Source organism: Bubalus bubalis, chromosome 7 (genome assembly GCF_019923935.1).
Source record: "Bubalus bubalis isolate 160015118507 breed Murrah chromosome 7, NDDB_SH_1, whole genome shotgun sequence".
Lineage (NCBI taxonomy): Eukaryota > Metazoa > Chordata > Mammalia > Artiodactyla > Bovidae > Bubalus > Bubalus bubalis.
The window spans coordinates 44,814,023-44,834,469 of NC_059163.1; the positions used below are offsets into that span (position 1 = coordinate 44,814,023).

At 43.1% G+C, this 20,447-nt stretch overlaps 2 long non-coding RNA genes across 4 annotated transcripts in view; one reads left to right on the forward strand and one right to left on the reverse strand.

Moving 5' to 3' along the window:
* The window catches only part of LOC123334412, a 48,948-nt gene extending 39,269 nt beyond the window's left edge, over positions 1 to 9,679 (reverse strand). For both annotated transcript variants that reach the window (XR_006552211.1, XR_006552210.1), the window contains exon 1: positions 9,561 to 9,679. This is a non-coding gene — a long non-coding RNA (uncharacterized LOC123334412). The remainder of the gene's footprint in view (positions 1 to 9,560) is intronic.
* On the forward strand, positions 9,588 to 12,727 carry LOC123334411. Of its 2 annotated transcripts, none has more exons than XR_006552208.1 (3): positions 9,588 to 9,819; positions 10,127 to 10,231; positions 12,481 to 12,727. It is a non-coding gene; the product is annotated as an uncharacterized LOC123334411 (long non-coding RNA). The 2 variants fall into 2 exon arrangements; XR_006552209.1 differs by lacking the exon at positions 9,588 to 9,819 and adding an exon at positions 9,836 to 9,977.
* Positions 12,728 to 20,447: the final 7,720 nt, after the last annotated feature.

A 20,447-nucleotide genomic window follows, 5' to 3' on the forward strand; every position in this document is an offset into this window, starting at 1 on the left:
AATAATACTTACATGTTTCTTTTTCCTAGGAATGTATTATCCCTCCCAGTGAGGAGCACACTTAGCCTATTGAAATGCATCTTAAACTCATGAGTCCTTAAGGAGTGACTCTACTGAGAGTGGTTTCTATCAAGAGAAAAAAATGTATTTTTTTAATCAAGTAAGCATTTTTTACTTATTTATTCAAATTACAAGGACTTTCCAAACTGTCCAGAAATTGGCTAACCTAGACACTGCCACAGCCTCTCCCTGAGTGGGCATAGTCATGGTAAAACCAGAAAAACCCATCCTCCGAAGTCCAGGTCACAGCTTTCAGCTCCTGCATCTCCCACCCCACCTTAGCCTGTAGTAAGGGCAAAAAGAGCTCCAGAGGATCTCTTTGGAGGGCAGAGGATTTTAGACATGCAGGGTAAGGGGCTGCTATGTTGTTCGCTATCCAGAAAACTTTAAGGAACTTATTTTCCCCTTGCTAGTCCTCATTTCCTCCTTTCAATTCAGATGTCTGAGACCCTATGTTTTTAGCTGATCTCATTATTCTATAATAACACTGCCTATCATGACAACCTGTGATATTCATTGATTTTCCCAATCTATAAACTATCTACATACATCACCATAGACTCCCAGTAACTAGAGATGACTTTAAAAATGAGTCATTTGCCATGCTTCAGGCAGGAAATTAAGGCTTGTAATGTTGAGATATGAATCATTTTAGTACCTTTCATTACTTTGATTTCTTTTTTTCTGGTAAACACTACAATTATTTAGGCAGCTAAAAATGTCATGTTAAAATGTCAGTAAATACAGTAACAAATCTAACTGTTAAGTGAGTCCCCCACTAAGGCATCAGGCAAACAGCAATTTGCAGGAATCACACGTGAAAAACAGAGGGCTATTTGAGGATTTGGGGCGATTTCCAGTCTGAAAAGTAGCCTATTTAAGAAGAAAGAACCATCTCCAGGAAGGCATTAATAGGGCAATAGTTTTTTGTTAGTTAAGTAAATTTCAAGGTTTTAAGTATTGCCTTTTAGAAGTACCAAAGAAGGAAAATGGGGTTAAGTCTAATTGTGGTTTTACCATTAGCTTTAATGGAGAGCTTTACACCAGCCTGGGAGCCAAAATGAGGGAATGTGTCATGTGGGGACCACATAGGGTATTCAAAAGGAAATATGTCTATTATGCCCAAGAGAGTCTGGTGCTGGCTAAATGAGCATCCCTCTGAATGCAAGCAAAGCCCTGGCCTGGAAAAGCATTGGCAGCAAAAAAGGAAACTAATGCCCTCCATGTACAAGCAAGAAATAACAAAAGAGCCTCTGCCATGAGACTTCTAGCTCTGAGGTGCTCACATACACATCATTATTACTCCCACCTCACCTAGCCCAGACTGCCCCTCCCACCACACCTTTATCCCACCACCTCCAACCATCATCTGTGCCCATGACATTGAACTAAGTACTCAGTAACTATCTCCAGATGGTCTTAAGACTTTGTCTTCCCTTATAGATTTATGTGTTCAGGTTAGGTCTTTCTAGGTTATATCCTCTGAGATTAGTGCAATTTTCACTGGGCAACTAGCTATGTATAACCATTGTCTTGACTTGCCCCAGGTAACTTAGACTGAGAATGTAAATACTAAGAACATTTATTTTTTTCAAACCTACCTAAAAGGCTAAATTTCTTAACATATGAAAAACTTTCATAGTTCATAAAAAAAATTCCCAACAGTTTTTGGAAAAGCAAATATATGAAGAGATATTCAACTGCAAAAGAAATACAAGAATCTTTAAAACATGAGAGGGTGTTCAACTCTCTCAAAATGAAAGAAAAACAAGTTAGAACAATGAAACACTGTTTTTTTGCCTGGTAGAAAACACTGGGGTTTTTTTGCCTGTTTTTTAACCTGGTAGAAAAAGATTAGAAATTTTATTATATACATATACGCATATATATATGAACACAGTGAAGTTGCTCAGTCATGTCCGACTCTTTGCGATCCCATGGACTGTAGCCTATCAGGCTCCTCCATCCATGGAATTTTCCAGGCAAGAGTACTGGAGTGGGTTGCCATTCCCTTCTCCAGGGGATCTTCCCAACCCAGGGATCAAACCCAGGTCCCCTTCATTGCAGGCAGACGCTTTACCATCTGAGCTACCAGGGAAGCCCCTATATATATATATATATATATATAGAGAGAGAGAGAGAGAGAGAGAGAGAGAGATACATATAGAGAGAGAGAGAGACGGAGAAGGCAATGGCACTCCACTCCAGTACTCTTGCCTGGAAAATCCCATGGATGGAGGAGCCTGGTAGGCTGCAGTCCATGGGGTCGCTGAGAGTCGGACACGACTGAGCGACTTCACTTTCACTTTTCACTTTCATGCACTAGAGAAGGAAATGGCAACCCACTCCAGTGTTCTTGCCTGGAGAATCCCAGGGACGGGGGAGCCTGGTGGGCTGCCAGACATCTATGGGGTCGCACAGAGTCGGACACGACTGAAGCAACTTAGCAGCAGCAGCAGAGAGAGAGAGAGTAAGGCAGAGAGGAAACCAGAAGTTTCATGAATTATTGATAGAAATATACTTGTTATAATCCCACTGTAGGGCAATTAGGTATAATAACTATTGAATTTCAAATCCATATATACTTTGATCCTTTACTTTCACATTTAAGAATTTATCCTTCAAAACTGCTATATTACATGAAAGTAAAAATAGGTTGCTAGGATACTTAGTGGAATATCATCATAATAACAAAATCAGAAGCCGCCAGGCTCCTCTGTCCACGGAATTCTTCTGGCAAGAACATGGAGTGGGTAGGCATTCCCTCCTCCAGGTGATCTTCCCATCTAGGAATCAAACCTGCATTGCAGGCAGATTCTTTACCATCTGAGCCACCAGGGAAGCCCCAGCAAAAACAGCATACACCACAAATGACAACCAACATTTGGAAATCTCCAAATGTCCAAGATTCTACCCAGTTATTAAAAGGAATGAGGTAGATCTCTTCCAAAAGACATCCAATGTAGGTTGTTATGTGAAAAAAAAAAAGGCTTGACAATGTCACAAACAACACCCTGTTATTTGTCCTCAGTACAAAGACCACCTCTAACTTTGTCATGTATGGATGTTAGAGTTGGACTATAAAGAAAGCTGAGAGCAGAAGAATTGATGTTTTTGAACTGTGGTGTTGGGAGAAGACTCTTGAGAGTCCCTTGGACTGCAAGGAGATCCAACCAGTCCACCTTAAAGGACATCAGTCCTGGGTGTTCATTCATAGGACTGATGTTGAAGCTGAAACTCCAATACTTTGGCCACCCGATGCGAAGAGCTGACTCATTTGAAAAGACCCTGATGGTGGGAAAGATTGAGGGCAGGAGGAGAAGGGGACGACAGAAGATGAGATGGTTGGATGACATCACCGACTCAATGGACATGGGTTTGGGTGAACTCCGGGAGTTGGTGATGGACAGGGAGGCCTGGCGTGCTGCAGTTCATGGGGTTGCAAAGAGTTGGACACGACTGAGCAAATGAACTGAACTGAACTTTGGGCTCAGAACTCTTTGATGCAGTTGAAGAATCCCACCTCCAGGCAGCATGTCAAGGCAGTACAGGTATTTTTGCTAAAGATTATTATTTGGATATTTGCTAAAGATTAAAGAGCAAGTAAAACTCCTCAGGAAAGTATCTATCTCTTGGTGTCCTCAAATTTCCATCTTACTGTGCTGAAAATATACCAAAGTCTAATTTTTCCCAGAGAGAAGAGACTGCCTAAATTTGGCAGGCCCTACAACAGTGTCTTATTTCCATAATAAAAAATTAAGATAAGCTTCAATGAAATTAAATTAAATTTAGAAATCTTTCTAACTAATGTTAGTATAGATAAACAACAAAACACTAATTATGAATAGTTTTCCAATACATTTAAGTAAAGATAGTTTAAAGCAACTGTCTTTCACAAAACTTCAACTCTTTCCTCTCATTGCATAGTAAAAATTTTTCCCTTGCTTTAAGAAAAAGCTTGAACTTTCCTTCACTAAAATTCAGATAGCTCATCCATAGTCACCTGGGTACTAGCTTAGGGCAGCAGCTCTCAGAGTTCATTGATTTGTTGCTAGCAAATTGGAAGGTTAAAGGTGTGACTTCCCTGTGTTGCTAGTTGGTGATCAGGTCTCACTGGGGTCTCTTCAAATGGGAGAATTGCTTCCTGCTAATCTCAGGCAGCTGCACTGCATCCACATCCCTTTCCTCACTGATCTTAAACAGAAAGAATACAGAGAAAGATTATCTTTCATTCTTCCACTGCGTCTACATAAAACCCTACTGCAGTCCCTTTCTGATCAGCAAGATGTTACCATGGCAACTACTTTGTACAGCTCTTACTCCTCCCTCCTTTGAAGCTCATCATTTGTGTAAAAGTTGTTTTGCCTCCTAATGACTAAGACAAGACATTAGCTAGCCTGACTGGTTCCCTGGTTCTTCCAGATATATGTTATAAAATTGGCAGCCCATGGGCCAAATTCAATACGTGGGCATGTTTGACCAAACAAAAAATTTGGTTTTGTTTGTAATTTTTCTTTTAATGTAAGCCAAGATGTACAAACCAGAAGATTTGACATGAAAATCCAAATTTCCAGTTCTCTTTAAAATATTTAGACTTGAAAACCCTGGGCCCACATTCTCAATGATCAGCTGTAGCTGAGTAGTTTGCTTCACTCTCCTCAGCTCACTTCCCTTGATTAGACCACCTAGTAGGCATTTGGGTTGTGACCCCTGTTCTAGGATACATGCTCTTTAAACAATGAAAATATATAGAACTGAACAAAAGTTATTTCAAAGCAAAGATGTTTCTCCTCAAAACTCAGTGGAATTTCAAACTCACCTAATGTCTTCCCAACTGCACAAGTTTTTCTAAATTTATTCTGAACTTTCAGTCACCATTCCTAACTAAAGCCAGCTCTTAATTAAAAACTGAGGTAATAACTCATATCCAATGATCAGCTAGGGTGGCAGTGAAGTCAGTAAAGAAGGCAGTGGCCCTCAAACTGCAGCATGTATTAGAACCGCCTGGAAAGTTTGTTAAAGCACAGATTTCTAGATCTGAGTTTCTGGTTCAGTAGATCTAGAATGGTGTGTGAGAATATGCATTTCTAACAAGTCCCAGTGATGCAGATATTCCTGATCTGGTGACCATACTTTGAGCATCACCAAGTTCTCATGAATCAAATATTTCTGTAAATGTATAGGGGCCAAACACAATAAAAGTTTATTTCTCTTTCACAAAACAATCCAAAGCAAATTTTCTTTCATTCAGTGTTCAGGGACCCAAGTTACTTTAACCTTTTACATCTCTACTGCCCACTAGGACCATCTATACAGATAGAAAGGGGAAAGATATCCAGAAACCAAAACACTTTCTAAAAGCTTTGGCATAGAAGTGTTACATATCCCTTCTACTCACATCTCATTGGTGAAAACTAATTACATGGTCATATCTAGATGCATAAGATGCTGAGAAATATGGTCCCTGGCAGGACAGTCACTTCCTAATTCCACAAACTAGAAAGGAGACCACATTTTGTTGTGGACATCTCCACTGCAGCAGCCATAAATATGGCTTGCTCTTCCTCTGCTAACTTCCTTCCCCGTTACCAGAAGGCTCTTCTCCCTTCCTGTTGTCCAGCCAAACCTCAACATCCTTCTGGTTATATTTCACTTCCACCAGAATTCCAAATAAAAAAAGTTCCAGTCTTTTATCTTGGTAAGTAGATAAAGTAACTTTCTTCCAAAGAGCTTATTGTTTCCTTGAGGATATTTATTATCATCATTATAACTTTAAAGAACAATGTTCATTCTTCTCCAGTTAATCAAAGGAAAATATAAGCTGTTTGCATTTTGAATGTTTTTGATTAAAGACTTGAGTCAAGTATCACATCAAATTATCTTTCCAAATAAATAGACAAAGGAAAAATGCCATGAAAAGTGCCTAAAATAATTAATAATGCAACATTATAACCTACCTACACTCCTTGTGGTGAATTAATTTTTCTGAAGTCATCACTAACTCCTGGGAGCTGGAGTGAGTTATAGAGGTGATCTGTGAGCTTCTAAAATCAATTAAAACCAAATAAAAATAAAACTGAAAATAAAATAAGGAGAGGCTCCTTTACTGTTGCAAGTAGCACAAAACTGAGCACAGACTTAAGCAAAAACAGAATTTATTGTTTCACTTAAGATGAAAAGTCCAGAGGCATACTAAGCTTCAGTCACGGTTGACAGCTGAGCTCAAGCTATATCATCAGGAATGTTTCTCTCCATCTCTCAGCTTCATGACTCTCCATCTCTCAGCTTCATGACTCTCCATCTCTCAACTTCATGACAAAGTGGAATGGAAGCAATGGTTGTAACTCTTATACTCTCTTAGGTGTCCATCAGAGAAGATCAAGAGTTCCTCAATGAGGAAAACATTACTGCATCGCATTGGATCCGATTGGGCCATATGTTCACCTTGAAACTTATTATAGCCAGAGGGAACTAACTGTGGGTCTCATGTATGGAATCAGATTCATGTAATCCAAATTATGAGATGGAGAAGGTGGTTCTAAATAGGGGAATTAGGGTATAGATGCTGTTGAGATTGGAGAAGTCTCAATACCCCACACTTGGAACTAACTGAAGGATCCTGGAGCTAGGTAGAGAGCTACAAAAATGTCACCTTGATGATACGTCTTCATATCTGTTAACCAAGTTGGCTTGCTAACTCCTGAATTAGATGGACCTGCCGCATCATAGACATTCATTCTCCCACTGCAGACTGCTCTTGTCAGATTTATGGCATGGAGCAGCAGAAAATGCTCTCTGCAAATTGTAGGTGATGAGGAAAAATACAGAAAAGAGGGTTGAGTTTAATGTGCCTGGTCACTGCACCAAAACTCATCCATCGGGTAAGTCACTCTTCCTTCCTTGGAGCAAAGGGAGAAGGTGGGCACAGGGGGTAAAGAAGCTTGGATTATTACTCTGAAGAAGTTCCTACACACAACAATGGAGGAATGAGGAGGAAATGTCTCTTCCAAATATTTCACAAGAGTGAATGAATGGTGATAGCAAAAAGAGATGTCCACTACCAAAAAAAAAAAAAGGACTTATCTTAAAAACACAGAGCGAAATATATACATCCAGATGGTTAGATTCCTAAACCTTCTTAGTTATAAAAGGATATTAATCCCACCTGCTATGGAAGCACCATAATACACTTTAGATACTGTTCTTCACAATTGTTGTTATCTCTTATCTGATTTGGTGTTTATCTATAGATGAAAGATAGTCAAGTATAAAAAGTGGACTTTATGTTGATGCCCTGGGACAAAGCAGGAATAAGCAACAAGAAAAATATGGTTGAAAACTTGAGAAAGTGATTCAAATAAGATCAAGATGAGATTCATATTAACCTGGATGTGATTCTAGAATATAAGATCCATGAAAACATGCTCCTTGTCTGAACTGCTCACCACTGTATGTTTTCCCAGTATCTAGAATGGGGTTTCTGGCATTCAGCAGGTGCTCAATACACACTTGTGGAATGGGTGAACTGGCAAAGAGGATGATCTCAGGGGTGACTGTGTTTTGAATAGGAGGAAAACAGAATCTTGTTAGAGGTTATAGTGGCCATGAAAAAAGCAGTATCAGTTTGGATCTAAGACTGTATATAACTAAAAGGATCCTACTACAATGCAAGCTAAGAATTACTGAGTTGAACTAGAACAGTGCAAGAATTATAGGAGCCAAAAAAATATCTGAAATAAAATAACAGAGGTCTTAGAAATAATCCTAATATATTACTTCTGACAATGGCTGCACATCTGAATCACCTGGGGAACTCTAAAAATTCCAATACCCAGGCCTCACTGGCAAAGATTCTGATCTACGCATCCATAATTTTCAATATTTCTCAGATGAATCTGACATGGGGTCAGGGCTGAGGACTACTGGTCTATCACTACCCTATCATCTTACAGAAGAGGGTGAGCTTGAAAGGTAAAAGATTCAAAATGTACCTCGATAGCCAAAGTTTGGATATACTTTAAAATCATAAATAGGAAATAAACTGTTCTTAATGTCAATCCGCATCAATTTCTGAAATGAACAGGTCTGAATCTCTCAAAATATTACCAGAACCAACTATTTTTGTATGTAGAAAAGGACCATCATTCCAGCCCAGTTCTTGTCCTAGAAGCCATGGGAGGCATTGACAAGTTTTTCCAAGAGTGCATGTCATGATGAGAAGGTGATTTCCAGAGACAGACCTGGCTAGGGTGGAAGGATGGATTCAAAGGAACAGATATAAAGACCAGGAAGTCATGCAGTTATCCAGGAATGCATGAGCCCTTGGTCATCTAACATGAGATGGAGATTGTGAACATGAGCAACACCATGAAAAGCTATCAACAGGGCTACAGGACTGATGGCCTAGGAAAATACAGGGTGAAAGTGAAGTGAAAGTGTTAGTTGCTCATTAGTGTCTGACTCTTTGCAACAACCCCATGAACTATGTAGCCCACCAGGCTTCTCTGTCCATGGAATTCTCCAGGGAAGAATACTGGAGTGGGTAACTATTCCCTCCTCCAGAAGATCTTCCCCACCCAGGGATCACATCCATGTCTCCTGCATTGCAGGCAGATCCTTTACCCTCTGAGCCACCAGGGAAGCCCAAATACAGGGTGAGCCGGAGCCCAAAGCAACTACAGGTCCAAGACGTTGACTTAGTCTAGCTTTGCATCCTAAATGCTTGCCTGACCAGTAACCACCAAAAGCCCCTTTGAAGGAGGGGAAAGAAGGGAATAAGGGAAGAGAGTACAAAGCCCTGGTGGGGCCCAAATCTACTTCATTTTGTCTTCCCAGGGTGCCATGCAGTTTTGTGAACAGAAAGAAGTAGAGAGAAGGGACAATGATAGTTATCTCAAGAGAAGCCACTTTCTGGTCACTTGTGTCCAGAGCACTGGGGCCCTCAGGGAGAGGGGTTTGGTGGACCTTGACCTGATGTATCACCATGTTTTAAAAATTAAGCACACTAGCTGAGTTAACCTATCCACCTCAGACAAGACTCCCTCAAAAGTATTTTGCAAACCATCACCCAACCAGTGAAAATTTTGTTTTCAAAATTTCTCTTACGGGATCTGACTGTCCCTCCCACCCCTGAGGGGCTGTGGAGTGTGCTGCCTGTATTTACAGACGTGCCTACCTAGCAGCCTCATTTTACAGAGGCAGAAATCACTCCAAAAGGAAATGATGCCTTTGTGGAGGAACATGTGTTAAGTGTTCGTTCCTACAGCACAGGAAGGGTGGGGGTCCAAGCAGCTAGCCCCAAGCCGACGCTGGTAGGGCTGGGTCCTGAGAGGAAGCGATGCAATTCCCAGCAGCCCCTCCCCCGCCCACCCCCGCCCCAGAGGTTACCAGGGCCCCCCTAAAGCCTCCGGTAATGGGGCTTTCGGAACTTCCCCTGAGGAGAGCCTGCCAACGGCTAATAGACACTACTGTCGGGAAGGCTTTTATGCGGCGCAGCTTACTTTTTCCTTTCCGCAGTTTCAGCTCGTTGCTCCTAATTACCTCCCTTTGGACCGCCCGGCTGGCGTAGGGGATCAGAGCCTGGCCTGCCTCAGCACCTCTCCGCCCGGGAAGGTTCTTCCTTCAGAATGGCCCACTTAAAATGCAGCCCCTCACAACCGCGCTCCAACTCAGTGACAGGTCTCAGGAGTTGGCCGGCTTTCCCGTAACCCTCTGACTTGCTTAGGGCGTCCTAGTGGTTAAACCCGGGAGCCCCCGCAGGTGAGAATACACCATCACCTCCTCCCTCCTTCTCTGCCCACCTGGGCTTCCTCACCTTATCGGTTCCTATAGCAGCTGAGGCACGGCTGATGTGGGCAGAGCTCTCCTACCTCCACCCAGGAGCCCCAGCATGAAGTATTCTCTCTTCTACAAGAAAGGTGTGAGGGCTGTGCCCTGCAATGAACATGGACTTGATGTATACAGTCAGCATTACAACCCCAGGCTGCAAACCAGGGGGGTTCTCATTCAATTCCCTCACCCCTCCTGTGCCTTTTAACTAACTTTGAAATTCCTCATCCCGCTGCAGGTGCCTCCACGCTGTTTCCAAGAAGTAGAGCTCAACATAGATTTATTTGGTAACCATTGCAGGAATTTCAAAAAATAAGAACCAGAGGAAGAAGCCAGACCTGAGGTAATTAAGATGATTTGTTTCACATGATTCAGGTGAGCACAAAGGGGCTCCTGAACACAGAGAATAGAAGATCAAAGAGATGACGATCTGAAGGTGGGAGCCCAGCCCCCACTGCCAAAGGAAAACCCCTCTCCGTGTTTTTAGCTTCTGCCAGAGATCAGACAGGAACATCATTTTTTTTTAAAAAACTCTTGCTTTCAGTAGTTGGCTTCCAGAAGAAAAAATTCAAATGTACATGCCATATTTACAAGGTCACAGATCTCCCCACCTTAGATCATTTATCTGTGGAAAGCAGTCGACTATTCAAGCCCCAGGAATCCCACCGCAAGAATGAATGTTCCTTAGAAAGCACCAGGCCTTCGCAGGCTTGTTGGCGGCTCTGGAAAATCCTCTCCAGTGCTGGGATCTTCTCCTTCCCACGGTAACCAGCCAGCCATGGGAAGTGAAGGGGGTGGGGGTGGGGGTGTCAAGTAGGAGAGGAGCAGAGCCCACAGGGGTGCGTGGGAGCTCTTAAAAAATAATTAATTGAGGCATGTGGAATATTCAATCTTCTTTGAGGCATGAGGGATCTAGTTCCCCAACCAAGGATCAAACCTGGGCCCCTCTGCACTGGGAGTGCAGAGTCCTTAGCCACTGGACTAGGGAAGTCCCTGAGGGAGCACCTTTTAAACCCACAGCATAGTATTTGGCCATGTCTTTCTCCTTTGCCACAATATTGATCATCAAGAATAAAACATCATGTTCTTTTCCAACACTTGGATATACCTCAGACCTTCTGATCTTTTGCCATAACAAATAGATTCCTCTATCTTCCCAGTTAACTAGCCTGATGGCCTCCAGCTGACCTGAAGCAGCCCCACCCCTCCTCCTAGCTCATATTTTGTCCAGAGTCCCTCACAGGCCCTGGGAAGTTAGGCTTGTTTGGATCTTCTTAACACAAAGACAGACCTAGAATTGAAACCCCGGGCTCTGGCAAAATGAAAACAGAAGCCTTTTTCATCTTTGTGGTTATTGTTTCTCATCTCTTTTCCATCAAGTGACTTCAAGATTCCTTCCACTCCTGAAATAAAATTCTTACCTCCTGTAGAGATGACTTTAAATGCGTGATACAGAGTGTTAGACAGGGTGAATACTAAGCTTAGTGTTTAGTACCCCGTGAGTACCATTCTGATAATTGATTTTAAAATGGAGAAACTAAAGACAGGGAGGTTAAACACTTGCACCCAGTCACAGAATTAGCAAGTGGGGGATAAGGGTTTTCCACTGCCTCTGTGAATAAGTACCTGAATTCCTTCAATACCTTAAGACTACATTTATCAGAAGCTTCCGAGCTATAATGGAGACTCAACTGACTGAGCAGTGGGACACCCAGGAGGTAGTGTTTTCCAATGAGGTTTTGACAGAATTGATTGAAATTGAATGAGTGTTCCTTTGCCTGGGAGGCTTCCTGGTGCTTTGAACAGGGCTTTTTCACAGGAGGCTGCTGCCTGCTTGCTCCAGGCCCCAGAGGGCCTGCACACCATTGGTCAAACACTGTTGGAGGTATTGACCAGGCTTGCGGAAATAAACAAATTCACTTGCTCAGCAGTACCCCACCCGTAATGCACTGTCTTATCCCCTCGTTCTATGCAGAAGGTCCTTAACATTCCTTCTCGGTTCAACCATCTCAGAAATTTAAGAGTCCCCATTCTGCCCTAATCCAGAAAAGCCCTACAGAGCCCACATTGATGTCTCAGCTCCAAGGGGCAGGAATATCTTGGATCTTTCTTCCCCGAGCTAGACTTAAACGGAGTTGTTCCCTGTGATAGAAGGAGATGGCACAGACAATACAGCCGTTTCTGTGCTGTACCAGTGCTTCTCAGGCTTCTACAAACACACAAATCACCAGGGAGCTTGTTAAAATGCGGATCCTCTTGCAGCAGGTCTGGGGGCCTGTTGTTGAGTCGCTAAGTCGTGTCTGACTCTTTGCAACCTCATGGACTGTAGCCCTCCAGGCTCCTCTGTCCATGGGATTCTCCAGGCAATAATACTGGAGTGGGTTGCCATTTCCTTTTCCGGAGGATCTTCCCAACCCAGGGATCGAACCTGGGTCTCCTCAATTAGCAGGCAGATTCTTTACCACTGAGCCACCACCAGGGAAGCCCCTGAGGGCCTGAGATGCTACATTTCTGACAAGCCTGCAGGGGGTGCCCTGCCGTGGTCCCGAACCCATGAGTGACCAGAATCATTTATGCTTATCTCTCCTCCAGTGTGAAGCCCTCAATGTTGCATTTTGACAAAGAAGTTCAGTGGAGACGAGGCCACAGCTTCACCTTACCTCTCTGAGTAGGAGGAGGGATTTCCTCAGAAACGAAGACTGTTGCCCACATCAGTCTCCTTGAATGAGCCCTTCAGACCGTCCGAAGAGGAAATTCCTCACCCTCTGCTGGACTGGGGCAGAGTTCCAAAAGAATAGCAAGGAGAGATAAGAAAGCCTTCCTCAGTGATCAATGCAAAGAAATAGAGGAAAACAATAAGATGGGAAAGACTAGCGATCTCTTCAAGAAAATTAGAGATACCAAGGGAACATTTCATGCAAAGATGGGCTCAATAAAGGACAGAAATGGTAGGGACCTAACAGAAGCAGAAGATATTAAGAAGAGGTGGCAGGAATACACAGAAGAACTGTACAAAAAAGATCTTCACGATCCAGATAATCATGATGGTGTCATCACTGACCTAGAGCCAGACATCCTGGAATGTGAAGCCAAGTGAGCCTTAGGAAGCATCACTATGAACAAAGCTAGTGCAGGTGATGGAATTCCAGTTGAGCTATTTCAAATTCTGAAAGATGATGTTAAAGTGCTGCACTCAATATGTCAGCAAATTTGGAAAACTCAGCAGTGGCCACAGGACTGGAAAAAGGTCAGTTTTCATTTCAATCCCTAAGAAAGGCAATGCCAAAGAATGCTCAAACTACCACACAATTGCACTTATCTCACACACTAGTAAAGTAATGCTCAAAATTCTCCAAGCCAGGTTTCAGCAATACATGAACCGTGAACTTCCAAATGTTCAAGCTGGTTTTAGAAAAGGCAGAGGAACCAGAGATCAAATTGCCAACATCCACTGGATCATTGAAAAAGCAAGAGAGTTCCAGAAAAACATCTATTTCTGATTTATTGACTATGCCAAAGCCTTTGACTGCGTGGATCACAATAAACTGTGGAAATTTGCCTCAAGACAGTGAAATTCCTCACCATCTGCAAACCAAGACCTGAGTGATGATCAGGGTCCAGCCCACTCCCCACAGCAGGCCCACATATGAGGCCAAAACAGGAAGGAAAATGAACTCTGCCTTGTAACCACGCCTGCATGCAGTCCCTTTGGTGGCCAGGCTGATTCGATTGTGTATCCTAGGGATTAAAAGGAGAGTCAGATGTTTCCTTCAGAACTGGAACAGTAATAATGGGCTTCTCAGGTGGTGCTAGTGGTAAAGAACTCACCTGCCAATGCAAGAGATGTAAGAGACTTGGGCTCGATCCCTGGGTTGGGAATATCCCCTGGAGGAGGTCATGGCAACCCATTCCAGTACTCTTGCCTGGAGAATCGCAAGGAAGAGGAGTCTGGCAGGTTATGGTCCATGTGGTTGCAAAGAGTCAGATATGACTGAAGCAACTTAACACACATGCAGTAATAATGAATCAACACCCTGAAACCAGCTTGGTGGGACCTCAGAAACTAGCTACACAGGGACTTCCTGGTGGTTCAGTGTGTAAGACTGCATGCTCCCAATGCGTGAGGCCCGGGTTTGATCCCTGGTCCAGGAACTAGACCCCACATGCTACAACAAAGTTGTAGAGTTCACATCGTCACAACTAAAAACCTCACATGCTGCAATTACATAAGACCCAACACAGCCAAATAAATATTATTTTAGAAAGAAAAGGAATTAGCTTAGAGACATCAAAGAGAAAGATAAAGCTTGAGGAGTAAGAGCTGCATCTTTAAGTCTCAGCTGCAATTCTTACATGCAGATTTCCCCCTCCATTGCCAAATACAGAAAATCTAGGTTTGCTCATTAAGGAAGAGAGAATATTAAAAACAGAGACATTACTTTTCCAACAAAGGTCCACCTAGTCAAATTATGGTTTTTCTAATAGTCGTGTATGGATGTGAGAGTTGGACTATAAAGAAAGCTCAGCACCAAAGAATTTATGCTTTTGAACTGTGGTGTTGGAGAAGACTCTTGAGAGTCTTCTCTCAAGAAGGAGATCAAACTGCAAGGAGATCAAACCAGTCAGTCCTAAAGGAAATCAGTCCTGAATATTCATTGGAAGCACTGATGCTGAAACTCCAATACTTTGGCCACCTGATGGGAAGACTGACTCCTTGGGAAAGACCCTGATGCTGGGAAAGATTGAAGGCAGGAGGAAAAGGGGACGACTGAGAATAGATGGTTGGACGGCATCACCAACTCGATGGACGTGAGTTTGAGCAAGCTCTGGGAGTTGGTGATGGACAGGGAAGCCTGGCGTGCTGCAGTCCATGAGATCGCAAAGAGTCAGACACAACTTAGCCACTGAAATGAACTGAAGAGAGAATAAGGATCATGAAGCTTTAAAAAATAATATAAGTCTCAAAAACTCTGTTCTTCAATGCTGCTGGTAGACATAAGATATGCCGGTATTGTGCCTAAAGACAGATGACACAATTCAAGAACAGGTGACTGGGAGTCAGCTCAAGAAGCCTGATGTAGCACCCCTAGTGGAAAAGAGTAGCATTCATGGTCCCTGCTTCTGATTAGCTAAGGGACTTGACCATTGGGATTCCTTGGAAGGTCATTTCTCTAAAAAGGAATCAACCCAAGCTCTGATCTTCCCTAATAACATAACTACTTGATGCACATTTTGCAACTAAATAATGCTATTGTTTATTAAATAATTCTGGTTCCAAAGGGAAAGAGGCCGTAGCCAGATCAGCCTTGAGCAAGCATCCCAGGGCCCGGGCAGACTTTGAAGGAACAAGCATATTGAGACATTACTTGAAGCTCAGAAACAATAGGTGCCTGCGCCCTCTAAGTGGCTCATGTGTTACCAATCTGACAAGTCTCATTGATTTAAATGGCTGGAGCACTGCTTGGATTTTAATCTCCTTCACCCTTATACGAAGGAGGTCACTGTTTAAATGCTTTTACTTAATAATGTAAACACCTGTCACTCGCCAGGGCAAAGCTATTAAGGAAAAGGATTATTTAAAGCAATGTTCCTGAATACCACATTGCTATTATTGTCTTATCCTCCATTGCCAGGGTCTGAGCAGGGCTTCTTTCTTAAGCTAGGAGGCAATAGCCGAGTCACCTAGTGCTCTGTCCCCCAGAGAGGTCTGCAGAGGTTCCTCTAAAATGCAGATGGAAAAGGCATCTGCTCACATATTGTCATGTAAAGGACCCCCAATATCCGACCTGCCAAGACTCAGCAAAGTAGTGTCTATTGAAGTCTCCTGTTAAAATGGAAAACTCTTTCCATAAGGAGTACTTGGCCACTATCCTGGAGCCATCAATACAAGGCACACAAACTAAACTCTTCACAGGTATCATCTCTTTTATACCTGCGACAACCCTAAGATTTAGCGCTATCATTATCTCCACAATCTGATGTACAGAATGGTTAAGTAACTTTCTCAAGGACACACAGAATTTAGCAGGAATATGATCAAAATCTAAGGCTGACTTCACAATGTGCTCTATGAGTTTACTACATAAACTGGTAAGAGGAAAGCCTAGAGGAATGGTACAGAAGAGAGTCAGTGAGAAAGAGCTAGAACCTGGAGGACTACTGTGGAGGAAGGCCTGAGGATGTACTCTAAGGCCTGGACTGCAGACTTTTGAACAGAACACTGTATTGGCATCAGAGGCCAAGAGTTAAAAGCAGAAGAGCGAAGGACCCTTAAGACATTCAAGAAGATGCCAGAAGATGTGAGAGCACTACCTAGAGCCTAGCTTAGAGGGAGGCCTCCCCCTGCTCCCTACTCCCACTGTTCCTTTACCCACACTGCCTCATCCAGGTAGCACACCTGAGGCCTCAGCATAAGCCCCTCCTCTCCATACCTGTCTACATCTTCTGCAAGCTCATCAAGCTGCTGCTCTTAGCAAAAGCCAGGTCAGCCTGTGCCCTGCTTTGTGGTCAGTCCACTCAAGGCAGCTGTTCTCTTGCTCTCTGTTCAGATCCTGCTTGGCTAGTGCCTTCTTCATCTACACTCTACTCACATGCCTGACCTTGCTATGAACTTGCACCAGGTCCCAGCTATTGATTGCTCTTATCAAAGTGGTGGGGAGGGGTGTTCCCTTCTGCTGGTTTTCCTGGTAACCAATGAGCCAACCAGATGTCAGTTCCTCCTGTAACTGGCAATCTCCCGGTCCCCCTGAGAGTGAAGACTGCTGCCCTCTCCTGGCCACCGTCTGCCTCACATGGTGGGGTGTCGCTCCAGGACCTTGCTTCAAACACATAAGCTTCCCCATACATTAGATCATTGATGTTTCTGCCACTGACTCTGGGCTCCTTCTTCAGTCTCGAAGCTGAGCGAGTACAGGACTTGTAGGCTTGAAAGTTGCAGCCCACCCCCTGCCAATAGTACCCAAAGCCCTGATATCATCTAACTAACTGTAGACTAGACACACTGGCCCTGGGGAGGAGGGCACACTCCTGGGACAGCACAGACCCCAACAATCACAGGACTTTATCCAAGCTACTAATCAGATATTGGTCTCCTTCACAAACTCATTTTGGCAACAAAAGCCAATCTGGCTTAGTCTCGGCAATTGAATTCAGCAGTGCTTTGCAGGAAAAAAAAAAACCTTTAATCAATACAGAACAAGAAGAGAGAAAATGATTCATTCATTCATTCAATTAATATTTATGGAGCATCTTTCTGGTAGAACCTGCCTGGTAAAGAATCCACCTGCAATGCAGGAGACCCTGGTTCAATTACTGGGTCAGGAAGATCCCCTGGAGAAGGGAATGGCTACCCACTCCAGGAGTGGCCTGGAGAATTCCATGGACCCCATAGTCCATGGGGTCGCAAAGAGTCAGACATGACTGAGTGACTTTCACCATAAAGCAGGCACTACCCTTGGTACTGTGGGCAAAACAGAGAATAGAGTCATCATTGACCCTCCCCACCTAGAATGTTCAGTCATATAGGGAACAGGAAGGAAATCCTTAAAAAGGAAAAATATAATGTTATGTTTGGAGAGAACGTAATCTTGTTTCTCAAAGAGTGGTGCCCAAACCAGCAGCAGCAGCATCACCCAAGAATTTGTTAAAACACAGCTCCTCACACCCCTCCCCAGACCTGCTGAATCAAACACTTTGGCATGAGCCCCAGCAATCTGTGTTTTAACAAGCTTGCCAGGGGACTCTGATTTGTGCTTAAAGGTTTAAGAACCACCTGGTTGGAAAGTAAGGTGGGGAGGAGAGCATCTTTAGAGAAGATGATCAGGAGAGGCCTTTCTGACATTCAAACCGAGACTGGAGAGATGAAGAGAAACATGCCATGCAAAAGCCAAGAGACAAGAAAATTCCAGGCACAGGGAACAGCAGATGCAAATTCCCTGAAGCAGGGGAGAATTTACTATAGTCAAAGAACAGAAAGGAGAAGAGTATGACCAGAGCATAATTATTGAAGGGAAGCTAGGGAGAACAGGGGCTTGATTGATCAAGGAATCAGAGACCTCAGTAAGGAGCAGGAATTATAAACTGACTTAAATGTTCTAAAGAAAGAAATATGCTCCTGTGAGAACATGTAACACATGAATCTGACTTCAATTAAGGTCAAGGAGGGATTCCAGAGGTAATGATGTTTGAGACAAGATATCAACAGTAAGACCCTAATGCTGGGAAAGATTGAAGGCAAAAGGAGAAGAGGGTGGCAGCGAATGAAATGGTTAGATAGCATCACTGACTATGCGATGTCAGTGATTCATGTCAATGGACATGAATTTTAGCAAACTCCAGGAGATAGTGGAGAACAGGGAAACCTGGCTTGCTGCAGCCCATGGGGCTGCAAAGAGTCATACACGACTTAGCAACTCAACAAGAACCTCAACAATAAGTACAATAACAAAGGAGGCAGAGGAACCGTCATTCGCAAAGGCTCTGAGACAGGAGCAAGCATGACACTGTCAGGAAAAATGATGAAAGACTTGAAGACAGGCAAAAAATGATTACTGGATATTCTGTCTAGCATACCCTTCCTGGTTATCTGTGCCTTTTATTATTGTTGGCCTGTCTTACAACCATTGCAAATTGTATAAAACTGATAGTAATATCCATAGAAATGCAAACTAATTTAGTCCAACGGAATGCAATTAATTGTTGCTCTATAAATATGATTAGTTTTACATTTATTAAAAACTTCATTTCAGCATTTTGTGATGTGTGTGTGTTTGTACTGAGATCTTTTTTGAGCCGGTAGTGACATCTTACTGGTTCTCTCATTAATCGATGAGAGAAAAAGTCTTTGACATATGTTTATTATATGTTTGTATGAGTTACGATTTTACCTTTTTAAGAAATTACTTTTAACAATTATATTGTTGTTGTTGTTTTCAGCCACTAAGTTGTGTCCAACTCTGCGACTCCATGAATTGCAGCGCACCAGGCTTCCCTGCCCTTCACTATCTGTCAGAGCTTGCTCAAACTCATATCCACTGAGTCGGTGATGCCATCCAACCATCTCATTCTCTGTCGTCCCCTTTTCCTCCTGTCCTCAATCTTCTCCAGCCTCAGGGTCTTTTCCAGTGAGCCAGCTCTTAGCATCAGGTGGCCAAAGTAGTGGAGCTTCAACTTAATCATTAGTTCTTCCAGTGAATAAATATTTGGAGTTGATTTCTTCTAGGACTGACAGGTTTGATCTCCTTGCTGTCCAAGGGACTCTCAAGAGTCTTCTCTAGCACTAGTTCAAAAGTACCATTTCTTTGGTGCTCAGACTTATTTACGGTCCAACTCTCACATCCATACATGACTACTGGAAAAAACATAGCTTTGACTATACAGACCTTTGTCAGCAAGAAAGTGCAAAAAGCTAGTGTGGTAGTGGGTTACCAGCTAACAAGATATGCAGTTAAGTTTGAATTCAGATAAACAAGAATGTTTTTATTTAAATATGTCCCAAATATCACATGGAACATATTCCCAGTTTTTTAAAAAATCAATGTTTATTAAAAATTCAAACTTAACTGGCCATCTGTATTTTCATTTGCTAAATCCTACAGTCCATGGGTGGGAAGTTGGGAAGCTGACCATGCTGCCCCCTCAGCCCCTATCTGCTCCCAGGGTCAGGAATAGAAAGAAGCGCCTTTCTCTGTGTTTGACTTCTGCTCAGTTGCATCAATGCACCTCCTCACCAAATTTCAGAGCAGAATTTTACTTAGTGCTTTCCAAAAACAGCTTAAATCGTCCCCCTCATACAGGAGCAGGTGCAGAGGGCTTTCCCCAATAACACTGCTTCCAGGCTCAGACTTGTTGAGTTCCAGTACTCTCAGAAAAGTTGCTGTCTTACTTTCCACCAACCTATAAAAGCCTTCCTTTCTGCCCTACAAGAGTGTGTAAGATGCCGTATACTCTGGGGACAAAAGAGAAAGAAGGGCTAGTTCATGGAATACACACTGTAGGATTTGATAATGTCTCAGATCTCACACACCCTCGCCCCCATCCAAAACTGCCCACCTCTTCCCCAGTGAGGCCTCCCAGCTTCAGGCTGAAGCTCTTCCATATTCAAGCCATCTATTAAAATGCAAATATCCCTGCTTGAAAACATCCTAACATCCGCTAACATTTTAGCAGAAATGGACTGACAGGACATGTTACACAAGCCAAGCACTTGATGAAAGGCAGAATAGCAGCTTGGAAAGGGGTGCTGGGGGCCAGGAAGGAGGGAGACCCCAAGGGAGGAGAAAGCTATTCCAAATATGCAGGAAACCCAGAGTCACATTTTAGACCTCAGGCCAATCTTGCAGGCAAAGCTGGTAATATAAAATCCAGGAAAAGTCATTTTCAATTTGAGGCCAAATGCTCTTGTTATTTTATCTGCCTTTCCCTACAATGTGATATAGGATACCCCCAAAAGGAATATTTTCATGGTAATATATTTTTGACTCAGTGGGCATCCCCACAGGCTTGCAATAGAAAGACACCTGCAAAATGTATAAACCCCCTGCCACAGGCAGTTCCCATCA